At 37.4% G+C, this 18,155-nt stretch overlaps 1 protein-coding gene across 1 annotated transcript in view; it reads left to right on the top strand.

Moving 5' to 3' along the window:
* The first annotated feature begins 2,674 nt into the window (after nt 1-2,674).
* Nucleotides 2,675-18,155, top strand: part of pak1 (p21 protein (Cdc42/Rac)-activated kinase 1) — a 59,090-nt gene continuing 43,609 nt past the window's right edge. Inside the window, exon 1 of the mRNA XM_041995513.1 lies at nt 2,675-2,795. The gene's annotated coding sequence lies outside the window, so the exon portion shown is untranslated. The remainder of the gene's footprint in view (nt 2,796-18,155) is intronic.

Below are 18,155 nucleotides of genomic sequence, written 5' to 3' on the forward strand. Positions count from 1 at the left end.
AGTTGGACAGACCTCCTCCTCTTTCTCCTCCTCCTCCTGATGGTAGCCTATTCTTCTCGTCTGCTCTACCATTGTTCTGTTTTTCCCTTTCTTTCTTTCGCTCTATCTTTCTCTTTTTACCTTCCATCTCTTCAACCCGCCTAAAACAGGTCTTTCTCCTTTCTTTGTCACACCTCTGACAATTTTCTTCTCTTTGCATGTTTGTTTTCGTCTTCTTTCAGAAACAGGGCATACATTAAAGCCACACTTGTTAGCTCAACTTTGTTTCTACGTGTTTCCCCCTCTTCTTCCTTCTAGATAGCTTGAAAATGTTCAGCATAAATAATTATTTATGCTGCATATTCGGTCAAACCCACATATTTTTCTTTTAAACTCTAATAGAAACAAAGATAATATTTGTGTCTTTTATGATACCACCAATAATAAATATATGCAACGTCATGATTTCATTTTGGGATTAAACAAAGTCAATAATAACATAATAATAATAATATAACCAATATTTTGGTTCACAAGTGTTAAAATATATCTATATAAAGACACTCGTCTATTTTGTCAACCTAAAAATATTAAACCTCAGCGTTAGCATATGGTGAAGTTTTGAGTTAATTCTGTAAAGACATTAGGTCTGTTAATTGTTGTTCTCCATTATTTATATAGTGAACTGGTTTTAATAGTGGATTTATGCTGCCAGTAACTAGAGAGTGGGCAATTAAAACATCTTTGAGAAACACTGTGTGTACATTAGAGCATTGGAATCAAATTAATGGATCACTCTCATAGATATTTATTTATTTATTCGTTTATTTATTCATTTATTTATTTAATTTCAAAATAGTAAAATATGTGTTCATGTACTTGGATAATTGGCCCACAGTTCATCACTGGCTGATTCACGTGGTAGCTTACTCTCACCACTAGATGCCACCATCTCGTTATTCTTCACTTAAGTTTTTTTTTTATCTTTGAGAGAGAAAGACTTAAAGAAAATGAATAAACTGATCAAGAAGGCCTATTCTGTAATGAGAATAACCCTGGAGCTCCTGGAGCTGGTACAGAAAAGAATGCTGCATGAGCTGCTGAAGATACTGAAAATTCTTCACATCTTCTACACAACACAGTGAAGAGACAACAAAATGTGTTCAGTGAGAGATTTCCTGCAAGACAGAAAGACAAGCAGCCATCACCTTCCAGAACAAGGCAGCATTTTTAAAAATAATAATAACAATTATTGTTTTATTAAATAAAAACAATTAAACAACCTGACCACAACATTGCAGTTTCCCTCTGGGCTTAATAGCTTTAATTTCATGATGACAAATACAACACCAAGGTAGTTTATAGAGCACCTTGTTTCAAGGACACTTCATTTGATCATTGACTTGGTGGAACAGAGCCCCCCCCCCCTTTTTTTTAATTATTTAATTTAATTTAAGAAGTCTCTGTATGATTTCTATGAAAAATAAGTCAGTGTATATGAGGAATAACAATAAAGGCAGCACAAATATAAATTAAGTGATAGCAGTTTTAGAACTTTTAAATAGAAAAACCAAATCAAATCAAATAAAAAAAAGAAATTTCCTCTCATTCAGATTTAAAAGCCAAAGAATAAAGTTGGGTCTTCTTTACATAATATTTGATTTTTTTCTGTCCTGTGAAAGTTTCTTGGTCAGATGCACAGTAATGACAGATATAATAGTTATTGAAATCAATTTATGTCTTTTGAACTTTGTCAACCAGCAGTAAGCTGTCTTTAATTTAGACTCCAGTAGACCTAAATATATAAAGAAGCTTTTATATAAATTAAAAACAAATAATTAAATTCAATTTAATTAAAAACACTTCATTTTTCCCCAAGTGCTAATTCATGCCACAGAGTAGTAAAAAAAAAAGAAAAAAAAGAAAAAAAAAGAAAAAAGAAATGGGTCAGAAAACAGAAGTAGCTCTGCAATTACGTCATATCAGGATCAATATAATATAATATAATATAATATAATATAATATAATATAATATAATATAATATAATATAATATAATATAATATAATATGTCAAGGTGTGCAATGATGATGAAAATATGAGGTGCACGATAGATAGACAGATAGATAGATAGATAGATAGATAGATAGATAGATAGATAGATAGATAGATAGATAGATAGATAGATAGATAGATAGATAGATTTAATAGTATAATTTGGATACTATGTAAACTATAATGTAAGTATTTCTGTCAATATCAACAATACAAACATATTTTTACTATGTTATATTTAATCACAGGATTTGTTTTCCTTTTTTTTCTAAGATGAAAAATCCGTTAGACTATGTTGCCTTATCTTCACATCTCATGATCGAGTAACAGAGTTACACTTAAACGTAACGGCATGACATGAATAAGATACATCAGAGAGCTAAGATTTCGTACTTTTTTTCAATGGCTATGAACATATCACCGCACATTCTCTAGCCGCGAGCTGGGACCCACCCCGGGCAGTTAACGGACGTCAACATTAGCCAATAAGAGACAGAAGAGGATGAACATTGACCAATGGCGTTCACAGAACTGCATGTGAGGCGGGTGCTTTGTTGCAGCAGGCTCCTCGATGCTTGGCTAACAATAGCCTGGGCTCGGCAAGTTTACTGTTAAAAAAAAAAGCAGCAAGGAGGGCGACAGAGCGGAGAAGGTCTGAGCCGACAGGGGAGTTGAGTTTACAGAATACATGAGACGGTGTGTCCTGGTGGTGGAAAATTACCACACAGGATTTTGGGATTTACATTTGCTACCAGACAAGTGGTGAGTGAACCTTTCGACTTTATTTCTAAACCTTTAAATTAACCGTTCTGCATTTCCAGCCAGGCATGGTGCACTGTGAATTAGGGGCTTATTTTCCTCAGAATAGGAACGGGTTAATGGGTACTGTTGGCTAGAAGCACACTATTATCTCCTTATTCTTTATCTGCATCCATCAGTACCTTGCAGGGCTATCAACGTTTACTTAGCGGACTTTAACACAGTCACGGCGAGGTTATTACAGGCAGAGGCGTGGGTGGTGTGATGATTTTTTTATTATACCGGTTGCCTCCCAGTTCACCAGTTGGCTGTGTCTGGGAGTTTTTACTGGCGAACTGATGGCATGGCAGGCCGAGTTCGAATGAATGAATGAATGAAATCGAGCCGGTTTCCACTTTGCATCTCTGGATTCAAGATCAGGGCATACCGTCAAGGCACTTCATCAGTCCCCGTCGTACCGTTTTAAGCTGAGGTTCACTGAAATAGGTGTAATTAAGACCTCGTTTTAATTGTATTAAAATGTTAGAAATTAAGCATGTAAATAAGGTATTTTTTCCAAAACTAAAATGCGTTACAGTACAGAACTGCACTGATATCTAGAACCTTATCTTGTTAAAGTGTTTTTAAAATATTTTTTAAAGTATGCCTTTATGTCTCAGTTTTTTCTCATCACCTGCAGTACCCTTGATTGCAATGAACTTCCCTCTAGTTTTCTACTTTGTGCGTAGCACTTTACTTGAAATGCATTGAAGCTCTTGTTTCCACATGGCTCAGCAGAAACCAGTGCACTTCTCTTGATCCTGGAGAGTTCACTGGGTGTTTGTGGCTGCTCAGGCAGCACGTCTATCTGCTGCATTGTACTGCAGACAGACCAGGTCGCAACGACATTTATGTTACAGTTAAACTCTGAACTGCTTGTTGACTCTTCAAACACAATCTCAGCTTTGAAACTCTTGAACTTGTTTTCTGCCTCCATATTTCTCTCAGTGCATGCTCATTTGGGCAGACATTGCCCTTTCCTCCCTGTTATAAGAAGCTCTGCATTAAGCTTTCTGGATTAGGTCTTATTGTTAATGTTTTTTTTTCAGATATTTGCAGTTTGTTTTACTAAGAAACAACAAAATGAGTAAAATACTATGCATAAGTCCTAAGCTACCCTTCATTTCTTTATATTTTGCATCCAAATAACAGGTTTTCTTTCAATCTTTTAAAATGGTTTTGAGTTTACTATTACTGTTTAGTAATAGTTTTATGGCTGAAGGTCTTTGAAATATTTTTCTTTGGACATTAGTTGCTTTTTCATTTACATGCACTTCAGTCTGTTTTAGAAAAATGGTTCTGGTTTGGTTAAGCCACTTAAAAGAAATATATATATATATATATATATATATATATATATATATATATATATATATATATATATATATATATATAAAGGCTTTCTAGTTTAAGGATGAACAACTTCAGTAACTACAGTAACTTATCATTAACCATTTTTTCAATATGATCTTTTGACAGGAAAAGAAAGTTAATTTTTTCCTCAATTTTTTTCTTCAATTATTTTAATAACAATTTAAGAAGATCAGTTGCACCTATTTTGATGAGTAAACATACTAACCATTACCTTGTTGCATTACTTTAAACCAGCACCTTTTGAATTTAACACACAATTGTTTTGCATGTGCATAATTCTTTCATATGACTGCTTAACAAAAACACACCTGCATTGTATTGAATTACTTTTAAGGAGGTGATATGCCTCCTTTAGGCTTGTTGGGATGGGCTTTTTTATGTGATCTATTATGTCACACACTAAAATAGTTCACATATCTTAGTGTGGTGCTGAGAAATTTAATTTAATTTGATTTCAGGTTATCTGCGTTTTTAATAGTTTGGTTTTAGAGGAAATAATGCTATAATTAAATTTCTTTCTTTGGTGACATGTTAAAATGCTCACTCCGCACCAAAGTCAGTAAGGTTGACTAAGCTTGACCACTTAACAAGTCAGATTTATGTCTGGTTGTAACTGGAATCCCAGTCTGATCCACCTACTTGAGTCATAGCACTTAACTTCTTTTATTTATACAAGCGATCAAAGGGCTGATAACATTTCTGATCAATGAGGACACCAGCCCTCATTTGAACAGGAAGTCCACTTTTTTAACTGAAGTGTGTCATAGTGATTGTAGGAATCTGTACAAATCAATTTATTTTTTAACCTTTTATGTTAAATAACTCTAATTATAGTTGCAGAAGAGCTCCAGCAGTCAAAACTGTGAGTAAAACTGTATTTCTGGTATGTAAATAATAATGAGGCGTGCTCATTTACTTGGTTATGGATTTGTGCTGATAGTCACACAGCGGTTACCATGGAAACCTGGGTGTGGTGAAGGAAGTTTTATTGCGCCATGTGAAGTATCAAGAAACCCAGTTGTCACTTCGACACCTTAACGGCATGGCGGAGAGTGACGGGGGTTAATGACCCATTTGGTTCCTGTGGCTTTGACTTGGCTACTTCAGGGCACAGCAGACTTTTGTTTGTGTGTGTATGTTTGTGTGTGTGTATTATATCCATGTGTGTGTTCCTGTTGGCTGGTCTGTAGGTCTTATCTCAACTGTCAATTAAACTGTTTTTAACAGTGAGACAGTTAGTTTGGGGGATTTGGACCTCCTAACCAACAATAGGAGCTGTTTTATCTTAAAGGACAAACCCTTCACAAGGACACAATACACTAAACCAAGTTGTGATGTCATTTGTTTTATTTCAGTCTCAAGGGGAGTTTTTTTAATCAGTTGTTTGTGGCTTGTATGAAGAAACACACCTGCTGAAATATAACAGCTTTGTCTCAAAGAAATGGTTTATTGAATAATAAATACACCCTGGAATGGAGCAATATTTAAAACGTAATTAATGTAAGACTGAAGCAAATAGTCAACCCATTCAGGTCTGATTTATTTTGATGCTTGTGTGCTTATGTAAAGACATGGAGCCTTCCATAAGCTAAGACGTGATAGTCATATTTTTTTTATTTCTTGCTGAGACTTTGAAGTGTGATAACTCTCACATATATGTATTATGATAAATATAAAATTTGGTATTTTACACTTCAGTTTATGTTCAGATAAACCAAATAAAATGGTGTGCTTTCAGGGTTCTGGTAGGCTGGTTTGTTACCCTTAGACAAAAGTGGGCTAGCTGCCATCTTCTGTTTCCAGTCTTGTGATTTGCCAAGAGAGGGCTGCACGATAAGCGAATAAGTATATTTCCCTAGATGTTAAACTGTTCCTTTAAAGGCAGAGTTGTGCAAAGTCAGCAATGTTTCTGACATTGCCAGGCTATTTTGGGTTTTCCTATATTTAAAACTTGTTTTGGACTTGTGTAACAAATTAGATATGAAATATGGGCATATTTCTGTAAGTGATGCTAAATTAAAATACCTTTTTTTTGCTGTGTGGACACTCACAAGTCATACCAACATAAATAGTAATACAGGCTGTGGAGCAGTCAGGATCCTGCCAGCAGCTGAATAATGGATAGACTGTCTGCCTGGAAGGCTGCTGTGCACGCCGTCTAGACGAACCCCAACAACATGGAACTACATGTTCTCTTTTCTATCCATGAAGCAGGCTGAATCCAGATGTAAGGCGGGATCCTGGATCAATTTTTGGCATTTTACATTTTTTTAAGATGTTTTTTTGTCCAATTCATTGATGTGCGAAGAAGCCAAAATTGGGTTTGGATGCATCTTGAAGCTGTTAATAGTATGTTTCAGGATCTGAAAGATAGTGGTATTATTGGGGTTTAATTGTAATTTAATTGTTTAATGTAAACTGAAAATACTTTGCTTAAAAAACAATGTTTTGGTTTCATGAAAGCAGGAGTTGGCTGCTTGATCTGAGCTTTTTCCACAGCAGAGGATTAAACTTTTACAAGTGGAGCTCCTTTCCATGGTGACAATGGCTGAATTTGATGTATTTTTCATGCTGATTCAAGGGTATTTCCTTTAGAAACTTACTGTTTGTCAAAATATAGGTTTACTCAATCTCAGCTTTAAAAAGAAATGCATCTACGTTTATATAATTAAATGTTTTTCTTGAAAGCCAGTGATATATTTTAAATGGCCTAAATGAGACACTTCTTTACCCCTGTGTCATGTTCATGGGTATTTGTAAAGATTTAGGTTCAGGACAAATATTATCAGTTGTTTCAGGAGAGTCAGATATACCTGGTTTAAGAAGCCTCTGTGATTCTGGACATGTACAGCAAGTTTTCTGCATAGAGTCATTGGAATGAAAGAATCACTCTTCATACATTAACATTGCTGCAGGTCTATGTTGTAACAGCAGATGTGAAAGTGAAGGTTGGATATGCCGTCAAGCCCAGTCCCATTTTCCCACGTGATCTAACATCATCATGTGTGTCGGGTCTAGAAATCATATGGTGGAGGAGCCACCCACTCATTGTGACCAGCCACACCTTGCAGTAACACACACACAGTATGAGATAAAGCCACAAGACACAAATAAATGATTAACAGATAGAAATGGAAACAGTATATTGGGGAGGGTTTCTGTCACATCTCAGATTTCCAGCCTTCTGTGTGTGTGTGTGTGTGTGAGAGAGAATTTTTCAGTGCTTAAATATTGCATTCACACCCTGTTGCCTTGCATCCCCTGGAGAAACACAAAGTGTGGCTGTGGATTACATCATCACATGATTACATACTGTAGATCTTTTTTGTGGGAATGTGTATGCCTGCTGAGAGATTACCACACGAGTGTGTATTTTCATCACATGACTGTGTCTAGACTCATACTGTTTAGCCAAATTAAACACACCAAGTGAAGTGCTTCACTTGTAATGATTTGATCTTAACAGACCACACAGGATGTCTGATAAGCCCAACACACTTGGACCTGTACAGCAAGGTGAGGGGGTGGGGGGAATTTTAATAGGCTCATCTGAAATTGCAACCAGTGGTTAGTACATTACGATGCATTGATGACTGCCCACATTGTTTAAGCTAGCCAGTGTCAACTTCATTAGCCTACAGTAGCATTAGGACCAATTACTTAGTGCATCCTAAAATGTGTTTTTTGAGCTTTAAATAACATGGTATTACTTAATTGTGATGAAAACCACCTATACTGTTAATAAAGTTAGTTTTTTTTTAAATGGGATTTGTTGGTCAAAAATGGCTCGTAACATCCCTACAGGGTCAAACCCGGTTTTGTTTTTTGTGATGAAGAGGCGTACTTGAGCCTTACTTGGTGCTTCTCTATATCATGACAAAATTTTAAAAACCTCACAGCCCTTCCCTCCAGATGCAGATAGGCGGGTCCTCACCTTGCAGGCATAGAAAACCACACCCAGCAATGCATATGAATGTATGTAAACTTATATGGTGTAGATTTGCTAGTTTCAGACTTCTATTCTTTCAGAGTTTTTAATGAAATATTCCTGCAATGGGACAGATTTGTGTGTTTGAGGGGTTTAAAGGTAACACCAGACTTTATTCTTTACCTGCTGATCCTCATCTGGCGACAGACAGCAACTCAGATCATAGCAGCGGCAATTTACAGCGGACTTCCTGCAGCTGCCACAACCTGCCGCGAGTCTCCACAGCTTTCCAGAGCTACTGACAAGCCAATGCAGCAGCGCTAACACTCAGACTGATACTGTTCAGGATCTCCTTGTTCTTGTGTAGCTGAGGAGATTCTGGAGGGGAAACGACTTCCACCTCTAAGACCACTCTGTGGCGTAGGTGCTTTGTGAATCTCGCTTTCCATCTTGCCAGTGAGATGAGCTGCTGTCTGTCAGTCATTTCTGCAAATTATTGTTTTTTTTTTTTTTTAACTTGGTGATCAGTTGAAACTCTGGAAGAATTCAAAGGTCATCATACGTTAATAACGGGAATCATAACATGCACTGGTGTTTTTAAATGTTCCTTTTCCTTTCTAAGAAAGGAGAGAGTTAAGAATTCAGAGCAGTGAGTTTGACACTAACTTAATAATTTGATATATGACTATATTAAACAGAGACTGTGTTATCTGGAAATTGAACCTTTAAAAAAACTATCAGACAACTACTTTGACGGCTTACTATGAATCCAAGTTTGTAGCTTGGGCAGTGTTTTCCATCATGCTAGCTCCTTCTTATGCCAGTTTCAATCTGGGAGCATGGCATGTGTAAAACATGATGGTTTTCATTTTGACTCATGTTAACATATTAAACAGACGTCTTCACCACAGCTGGAGCAATGCTTCAGCCTTGTGCCTTCCAGACTTTTGGCATGGTGCCTTTTTTACGGTGTAAGGTAAGTGTCAGGGAAGCAGTTCTCAGCAGACTTCATATCAGCAGCAACACACCTTTTGTCTAGTTTCTAAATGTTGCAGCCAGTTGCTGTGTAGCAGAAAGGTTGTTGATGTGAATACAAACATGCAGTCGTGATGCAGCATTCAGCAAAGCACACTTGATGCACATGCCACATTCCTGGTGTGAAGCTGGCTTTACAAACACATACACAAATTAATTCAGCTCGATGACTGATCTGTTTCCGGATCAGAGGTGCATCAACATTGACCTCTTATTTGGCCTCCATACCTTACATACAGAGCACTGAGCTGCAGTAAAGACACAATGGTTATTCTGAAAAGACTCATCATATTTCTTTTAGCTCTTTACAACCGTAGCTATCATTGGCTGGTGTCTAGACACTCGCTGCCCAAAAGTTGTCCTCCAAACATCACTGGAACATAGCAACTTAAGAAAGAAAACCCGAGCTAGGGCAGTGTTTCCTCAGCGAATCACAAAAGTACAAACTTTTAGTTAGCCATAAAGATGACTGAGTATGCTAGCTTTATGTAAATCTACAGCCCAAGGTACAAGTCCTCATATCTGTCTCCAGTAAAGTTAGAAAAAATGAATTACAAATGTCATTCATTTGGTGTAATAAATGTATTTATTGTAACCAAACATCAGTTTATTTACATTTTTATTGTTACTGATTTTCAGTTGTCATTCAAACACAGATTGCCTATAACAGATTGTCTATGCTTCTTGTTTTCTATAAAGCACTTTGAATCACCCTGTCATGGAATTGTGCTATATAAATAAACTTACCTAGCCTAGCCTATAACTATTCCCAGCGTTCGTTTGCCACGTAGGCTGCACGCATTGACGTGAGGTAATGTGTTGCGTGTGCAAGGTGCAATGTTGACTTGAACGCTAGAGGCGCTCATGCAACTAAGAGCATGAACACAACAGGTCCGAGGAAAAACCCAATGGTGGATAGTTTTGAAGACAGTCTCTCGGACCTTGTCCGCACACCAGCATCTGTGTGATTTTTACTCCACGTTGCACACACTCGTGTCTTAACAGTTGGCAACTGATTGGAAGTGTTTTCGGGGTTGATACCCTGGAAATACAATGTTTTCACTATTTCAAAGTCCAACTGCTGTGTACTCCCCCTGGCGATGACCTCCAGTAATGAGGTCAAAAATCCCATTTAAGACATGGCTCAGCTAACAGACATGATCACTGCTAACACCTGTGCATGGTGATTGTCACCTTAATTTCCACACATTGTTACAGTTCAACAGTCATTTTCTGGTTAGACCTGTTTTAAAGATTTGCTGCTGCTTTGGCTGGTATCACTTTAAATGTAGTTGGACACAAATGATCTCTAGATAGCACATTAGCTTTGACCGAATAGTTAATCATTATTAGAAACTATTTATTATTGCAGCCTTAAAGTCGGAGCACTCCAGGAAATTATTTTATGTCTGCATCAGGCTATTTCAACATGATAACACTGTGTCTGTGCTTTAGAGGAGATGGAGGGAGGGGGAGTTCCAGCATTGTATCCTGATATTCTCAAATACCAACATCATTATATCATATTTTACAGATATAACCCAGCCAAAACAAATCCCAGGCAAAAGACAGAGATAATCTCTCTTGTGCGTTTCTATCTCAAGTCTTTTCTTCTCTTCTAGTCTCCTCCTAGGGACTGTCCTCTCTTCTGTCTTTTCATCCTCCTGTTGTCTTCATTTCCATACATATCTTATTTAGAGAACCTCCTACTCTGTACTCCTACTCTTCATCTCCAATCTCTATTAGTGTGGCTTTATCTTCTGCTCCTTTCTGTTTTCATTTTTCTGATTTCCTCCCCTTCAGCCTTTTTTCGTTGTCTCCATCTCTCTTTTACCTCTTCCTTTTGGCCTGTCTGACATACCCAGTGAAACAATTGTAATACAATTATCTATAAATCCCGCTCATCTCTCTGTCAAACAAGGAAAGTCTCTCTTTCCACGTGTTCGTTTAGTATTCATCTTTTTTGATTTTGCCAGAGTAATTCTCATTATCTATCTAAATAAAATATTTTGAAATAAAAGATGCTGGCATGTTTCTTCCGTAGCATTTCACATTTGTGATTTTCTAGACAAATGAAAATCAGTCATCAGCATTGTGTATATTTTAAAGAGAAGATAAAATCAACATTATGGAATAGTCAACCTAAAAAATAAATTATACTTTCTTACCTACACCTTATGAAAGTTAGTCTATCAAAGGCTAATACATACAGATGAAATAAATCTCCTTCTGTTAGATACAGGTTAATACATTTTTACTGAGTATTTAGAGCAATAATAATAATAATAATAATAATAATAATAATATAGGAGAGAGGAGTTGCTGTGACACTGATATTGTTTCTGCCCAGCTTTGCTTGGTTATAGAGCAAATAGTTGTTCCATATTAAATTTATTTTTTAGATTTTTTTTCAACAATTTTCTGATGCAGTGTCCACTACAGTGGAAACTTATTGAAATGCAGTTGTCTAATATATCTGCAAATGACCTACTTCATTGGACATTAGAGAGTCCTCCCACATACTGCCACCCACTGAAGATTAATATTAATATATACATACATATATATATATATATATATATATACTACCATTCAAAAGTTTGGGGTCACTTTGCCATGGGATTCAATAGGGAAGAGACCCCAAACTGTTGAACGGTAATGTGTATATATATATGTGTGTGTATATATATATATATATATATATATATATGTGTGTATATATGTGTGTGTGTACACAGTGAGGAAAATAAGTATTTGAACACCCTGCTATTTTGCAAGTACTCACACTTAGAAATCATGGAGGGGTCTGAAATTTTCATCGGTGCATGTCCACTGTGAGAGACCTAATCTAAAAAAATTCCTGAAATCACAATGTATGATTTTTTTAACAATTTATCTGTATAATACAGCTGCAAATAATATTTAAACACCTGAGAAAATCAATGTTAATATTTGGTACAGTAGCCTTTGTTTGCAATTACAGAGGTCAAATGTTTCCTGTAGTTTTTCACCAGGTTTGCACACACTGCAGGAGGGATTTTGGCCCACTCCTCCATACAGATCTTCTCTAGATGAGTCAGGTTTCTGGGCTGTCGCTGAGAAACACAGAGTTTGAGCTCCCTCCAAAGATTTTCTATTGGGTTCAGGTCTGGAGATTGGCTAAGCCACTCCAGAACCTTGATATGCTTCTTACTCCTTGGTTATCTTGGCTGTGTGCTTCAGGTTATGGTCATGTTGGAAGACCCAGCCACGACCCATCTTCAGTGCTCTAACTGAGGGAAGGAGGTTGTTCCCCAAAATCTCGCAATACATGGCCCGGTCATCCTCTCCTTAGTACAGTGCAGTCCCATGTGCAGAAAAACACCCCCAAAGCATGATGCTACCACCCCCATGCTTCACAGTAGGGATGGTGTCCTTGGGATGGTACTCATCATTCTTCTTCTTCCAAACACGGTGAGTGGAATTATGACCAAAAAGTTCTATTTTGGTCTCATCTGACCACATGACTTTCTCCCATGGATCATCCAAATGGTCATTGACAAACTTAAGACGGGCCTTGACATGTGCTGGTTTAAGCAGGGGAACCTTCCATGCCATGCACGATTTGAAACCATGACGTCTTAGTGTTTTACCAAACGGTGGTCCCAACTCTTTTCAGGTCATTGACCAGCTCCTCCCATGTAGTTCTGGGCTGATTCCTCACTTTTCTTAGGATCATTGAGACCCCACGAGGTGAGATCTTGCATGGAGCCCCAGTCCGAGGGAGATTGACAGTCATGTTTAGCTTCTTCCATTTCTAATAATTGCTCCAACAGTGGATCTTTTTTCACCAAGCTGCTTGGCAATTGCCCCGTAGCCCTTTCCAGCCTTGTGGAGGTCTACAATTTTGTCTCTGGTGTCTTTGGACAGCTCTTTGGCCTTGGCCATGTTAGTAGTTGGAGTCTTACTGATTGTATGGGGTGGACAGGTGTCTTTATGCAGCTATCAACCTCAAGCAGGTGCTTCTAATTTAAAGCTAAATTTAATTCTAAATTTAATCTAATTTTTAAAGGCGGACTAACAGGTCTTTGAGGGTCAGAATTCTAGCTGATAGACAGGTGTTCAAATACTTATTTGCAGCTGTATTATACAAATAAATTGTTAAAAAAATCATACATTGTGATTTCAGGATTTTTTTTTTTCAGATTGTGTCTCTCACAGTGGACATGCACCTATGATAAAAATTTCAGACACACACACACACACATACATATATGTGTGTGTGTGTGTGTGTGTATATATGTATGTGTATGTGTGTATATATATATATATATATATATAAGCAGGTGTTGCAGATCCAGTTAATGCTGATACTCAGTCTTAAATCGGTATCTAGGACAAAGAATATTATCAGGACATTCCTAGTTATTAGCAAGTATACTGCATCTGCCCCATACTTTAAAAAAGGGCTAGCATTAGCCCTGCCAGGGTGTCCTCAATATGCTAGGGTGTGTTGTGATGTACTGCCATGTGTCTTCTCATAATGCACTGCCACAAGCACATAGGCTTTTCTCACCACAATGACAAACTGCTATTGTTTGGGCAAGCCATTGGCATAAACGCTTATCAGAGCAAAGCAATGCCACTTCAACAGTTAATCTGAAAAGGTCATTGCAGACAGGCCTGTGATTCACACAGAAGGTGCAACAGTGTCGTGGGAAAAGGTTTGAGATTGTTGTCGCATTGTGATGCTTATTCAGACATGAAGGGGGTGGGGGGGCAGTCTGTTGCTATTAGATCAGTGAAAAAGAACACCTTTTTTACTGCTCAAAGTCTTTGAAACATTTCTTTGCCTCTTTTTGTCCCTCGTTCCTTTCCTTCCTAATTTGTTTTAACTTTTAAGCTCCTATGCGCCCCCCCCCCCTGTTCTCTCCCCCAGGGGAATGTTTCATGCCGTGCTTTCACCTCTGTTTTAACAGACTGACAATCACGACACCCTCCTCCCTCTCTGACATACTCACCAAGTTTTAAATATGGTCAGTAAAGTGTGTCAGCCTGCCCTCTACATGCATTGTCTTGTATTAAAAATGTTGTTACAATGAAAAGTAAATTATATCAGGGGTTATGACATTTTGACATGTAATGAACTGTAAAAGAAATCTAAGACCAGGCAAACTGCTGTAGTTTGTCAACAATTACTCTTTCATTTGTCCTTATGTCTCAGGTTTTATTTACGGACTGCTGGACAAAGCACTGTTATGACACACGGCTCCTTGAAAACTCTGAGTGGTCTTTTTTAAGCTACATTCTGATTTTTTTTGTTGCAGCTTTAATCACACTTTTAACTTCCCAAGTCCACTACTCATTTTTATGGAGTTTTATTTTTATGAAAATCTGGATTTTTTTTTCCATAGTTAGTTAGCAGCACACTTAGCCCTCCCTCTACACCAGCACAGTGTTTGTCTGACAGAATTTCAGTAAAGGGACCCTTCACTCATTCCTGAGATTTAGCTGTGCGTATAACGGCAGTGAGAAATGCTGTTCTCTATGAGATGCAGAACTCAACTTAACCCACAAACCCTAGTTAAGAGACATCCTTCATCAGGGGAATTATTTCTGCAGTGGATCCTGTATGATAATGATCCAGATGGAAAGAGATCGCGGATGCATTGTGTCACATATTTCTATGTAAGATATGAAGTCGTTTATATGGTGGAAAAGCTATGACATTATATGCTTTATTTTTGCTGCCATTCATCTATATAAAAAAATAAATGTTTTTAATAAGTTTATTTATGTTTTGTAAAAGAAAAGAAAAAAAATTGATTAAAATCAGAATTTGGTTATAAAAAATCGGAGATTTTATTTTTAGGCCATATCGCCCAGCCCTATAGACTTCCTATTTTAAAAAAACTTATAGAAGTTCATATTTTATTGTATACATCTATACTAAGTGCTTGTTAGTATTTATGTTACGTCTGCATGCTCGGTAGGCGTAACGAGGCTTGTTGCCATGAAACACAGTAGCTCTCAAATGTATCTGCCATGTACTTTCTATGTGCAGGTAGTCTGACGTGTTTTATATGTTTCACCTCACGGATGAGGCAGGCAGCAGATCAGGGGGATCAAATCTGGTTTAGAGACCAACATGTTGGATTTTCCTGCTGATCCTCATGTCCTAATGATGTTGCTGGTGCTTCAATCTTAACTTGAACAGACAAAGCTAATCTGGAGCTAAACCTGTCTGGCCCGTTCTAATACTGAGGTTGTCACCAGTGAGGGCTGTAAAGCTAATGTTGATAATGATAATGGAAAAAATGATATATTATTCTTATTATAATTTCAGTAAACTCAAATTCTACTTAAAATTTTAATAATTTTATTAAACAATGAATCATGAATTACTTATTAAATACTGACAAATATTTAAAGGTTTTGCTCTTATACAAAAAAAGAGGAGTCTTTGAAAATGAGTTTAATGAAGTTATTTAGCACAAATTGAATAAAGGGAGCAACAAACAATATTTTATTTCTTATTATTTGGTGAATTATTTTCTCAAGTAACCATTTATCGCTATGTGTTGTCAGAAAATGATGTAAACTCGGAAGCCCATCTCTTCACAGCACAAGGTGACATCCTCATTTATCGGACCTCTTTTAAGTCATAAACCCTCACCGACACTGACAGGGCCTCTTTCCGTTGTTACGGCCCTTGTCTGTGGAACAGTCTGCCAGAGGTCCTCTGAGAGGGCTGCAGAGACTGTTGATGTTTTTAAAAAGAAGCTTAAGACCTACCTTTTTAGCTTAGCTTTTAACTAAATTTAATTTGATCTTAATTTGTTACATCATTCTATTTCACGTTATTTTATTTTCATTTTGCTCAACTCTACTAATTCTTATTTAATCATTCATTCATTCATTCATTCTTAGCTGTTCTTATTGTTTCTTAAGGTTAATTAATCTTCATTTTAACTCCAGTGTTTTCCTTGTGGGGATCCTCCACGCCAGGGGTTTTGCCTGCTCGGCCTGGGGGCTGTTGCCGCGGTGATTGCTCTTATCGGGGTGGCTGAGGCCCTGCACTGCAGCCCTATGGCTGTGGTGTGGGTCCCGGTCTGTCCTGATGGGGGTGGTTGCCGCTGTTGGACATGGGTCGACTGGCCCCTGGTGTGGATGGATCCCCATGACATTGATATTCTTTCCTCACAGCTGCATCCGGCCAGATGTTTATCAAATTTAGTATTTATACCAACATGCAGTTCGGAGACAGAAATTAGAGAGTCATGTTAGTACAGAATGGGTGGGTGGGGGTCTGCTTGGTGTGTGTGTATACGTGTGTGCGTGCGACTGTGTGAAATATTTTAATGAGTGTTTTTATTGTTATGTAATTCTACTTTGATCTATGCAAAGACTTTTTTTTATTTCTAATATGCATAAGTGTCACTTTGTTTTGTCTGTGGCATGAAAAGTGCTTTATAAATAAAGTTTTGATTTTGATTTGATTTTGATCTTCAGGAGTTTTGTTTTATATCACCAACTTTTAGAAAAATACTATCTAAGGTATAAATGCTTGTTTCCACACTGGGCTCAAATCTGACAAGAAATGAGATGTGAAGATGGAAACACTGGTCGAGAACTTCATGCCCATCACAGAGATGGAGCTAAACAAGCTGAATCTACCGTCAATGTAGACATTTCTGAGTCATATTATGGCTGAGATCCGAACTTTAAGAACATTTAGAGCCACTCCACTTAGTAAAACAAGCTTTATTCCCTTCATCAGAACATTTCAGAAGGTGGATTCTTTTCTGTCCTCCGTGTTTTTTATTAAAGCATTTCAGTCATTTATGGAAAATTAGTCTGTGATGAGGATTGAAAATGTGACTAAACGGCTGAGTTCAGCTGTCACATGATGTTTTAATGACTAGTGCACATGAAAAACGACAGGAAGTGAAGGAGTGGATTTGTAAAATCGTGGACTTTGAAAGTTTAAAACATAGATTAGGCGTCATGTAACATAAAATCAATTGGTAATTGCAACATTTTTGATTTAAAAACGTTTTATCATTCAGCCCTAGTAAGAACACATTTGCTTGTGATTTAACAAACTCAGAATGTTGATTTATTCCTGCTCATCAATAACTGGAGCATCTTTAAAATGTCTCAGAAAATGAGGTATATGTCTGTGTTAGAGGCTTGCAGGCCACTGGTACATGTAACATGTTGTGTATGTGTGTATGATTATCAAAGGCAACTGTCCAGCTGTTCTTTTTCATGTAAATATTTGCTAGAAACATGGGTGAAAGAGCAGCACACCCATGAGGCTGCACTCACAGGTGGCGACATTCAGGTCACAGGTCAGTGCAGTGAGTTTAAAAACTCCTTAATTGGCTATAATCTTGACTTGCGTGTGCTCAACCTTCTGGCTGTCGGCTGTGCAATCTGCGTGTGGGTGTGTGCTTTTTCACAGTGAGGTGTGAATGTGTGGACAGCTGCAGGACTGACACTCACCCCCTGACCTTCTGTTTGCCCCCCCACCATGCTGTATGCACACAAATGACTTGATCCTCACTCAACAAACGGCAGTTTTTTGGATTTGTGAACCTCTTCTGCAAAAAACAAAAAAACGAAGGACTCACCAACGTTAATATATTTTAGAAATTGAACAAATTGTACTCCTACCAGAAATTATATATTTCTTTTAGTTTCCCAGTTTTTGTTCTTACATGAACCTTATTCCTTTCAGCCCATCGCATACTTGTTGGATGGGGTTGAGAGTTCATGCTTTTTGCAGAGTAGTTGATTGTCTCCGTCTTGTTCAGAGATGCAGTGATGTGTTGAAACTGGCTCTGATAACGAGATGGAGGCATACTTTTAAATTTAATAAGGATTCAAATTTTATGGTAATGAAACTAAAGGTTTAGACAGAACAACGAAAAACAAACTTAGACCAAACAAAAGAAAAGAAGTATTTGAAGTTTGTGGTTTTTTTCTGGTGAACTGCAATTTGG

The sequence above is a fragment of the Melanotaenia boesemani genome, chromosome 9 (assembly GCF_017639745.1).
Source record: "Melanotaenia boesemani isolate fMelBoe1 chromosome 9, fMelBoe1.pri, whole genome shotgun sequence".
NCBI classification, from domain to species: domain Eukaryota; kingdom Metazoa; phylum Chordata; class Actinopteri; order Atheriniformes; family Melanotaeniidae; genus Melanotaenia; species Melanotaenia boesemani.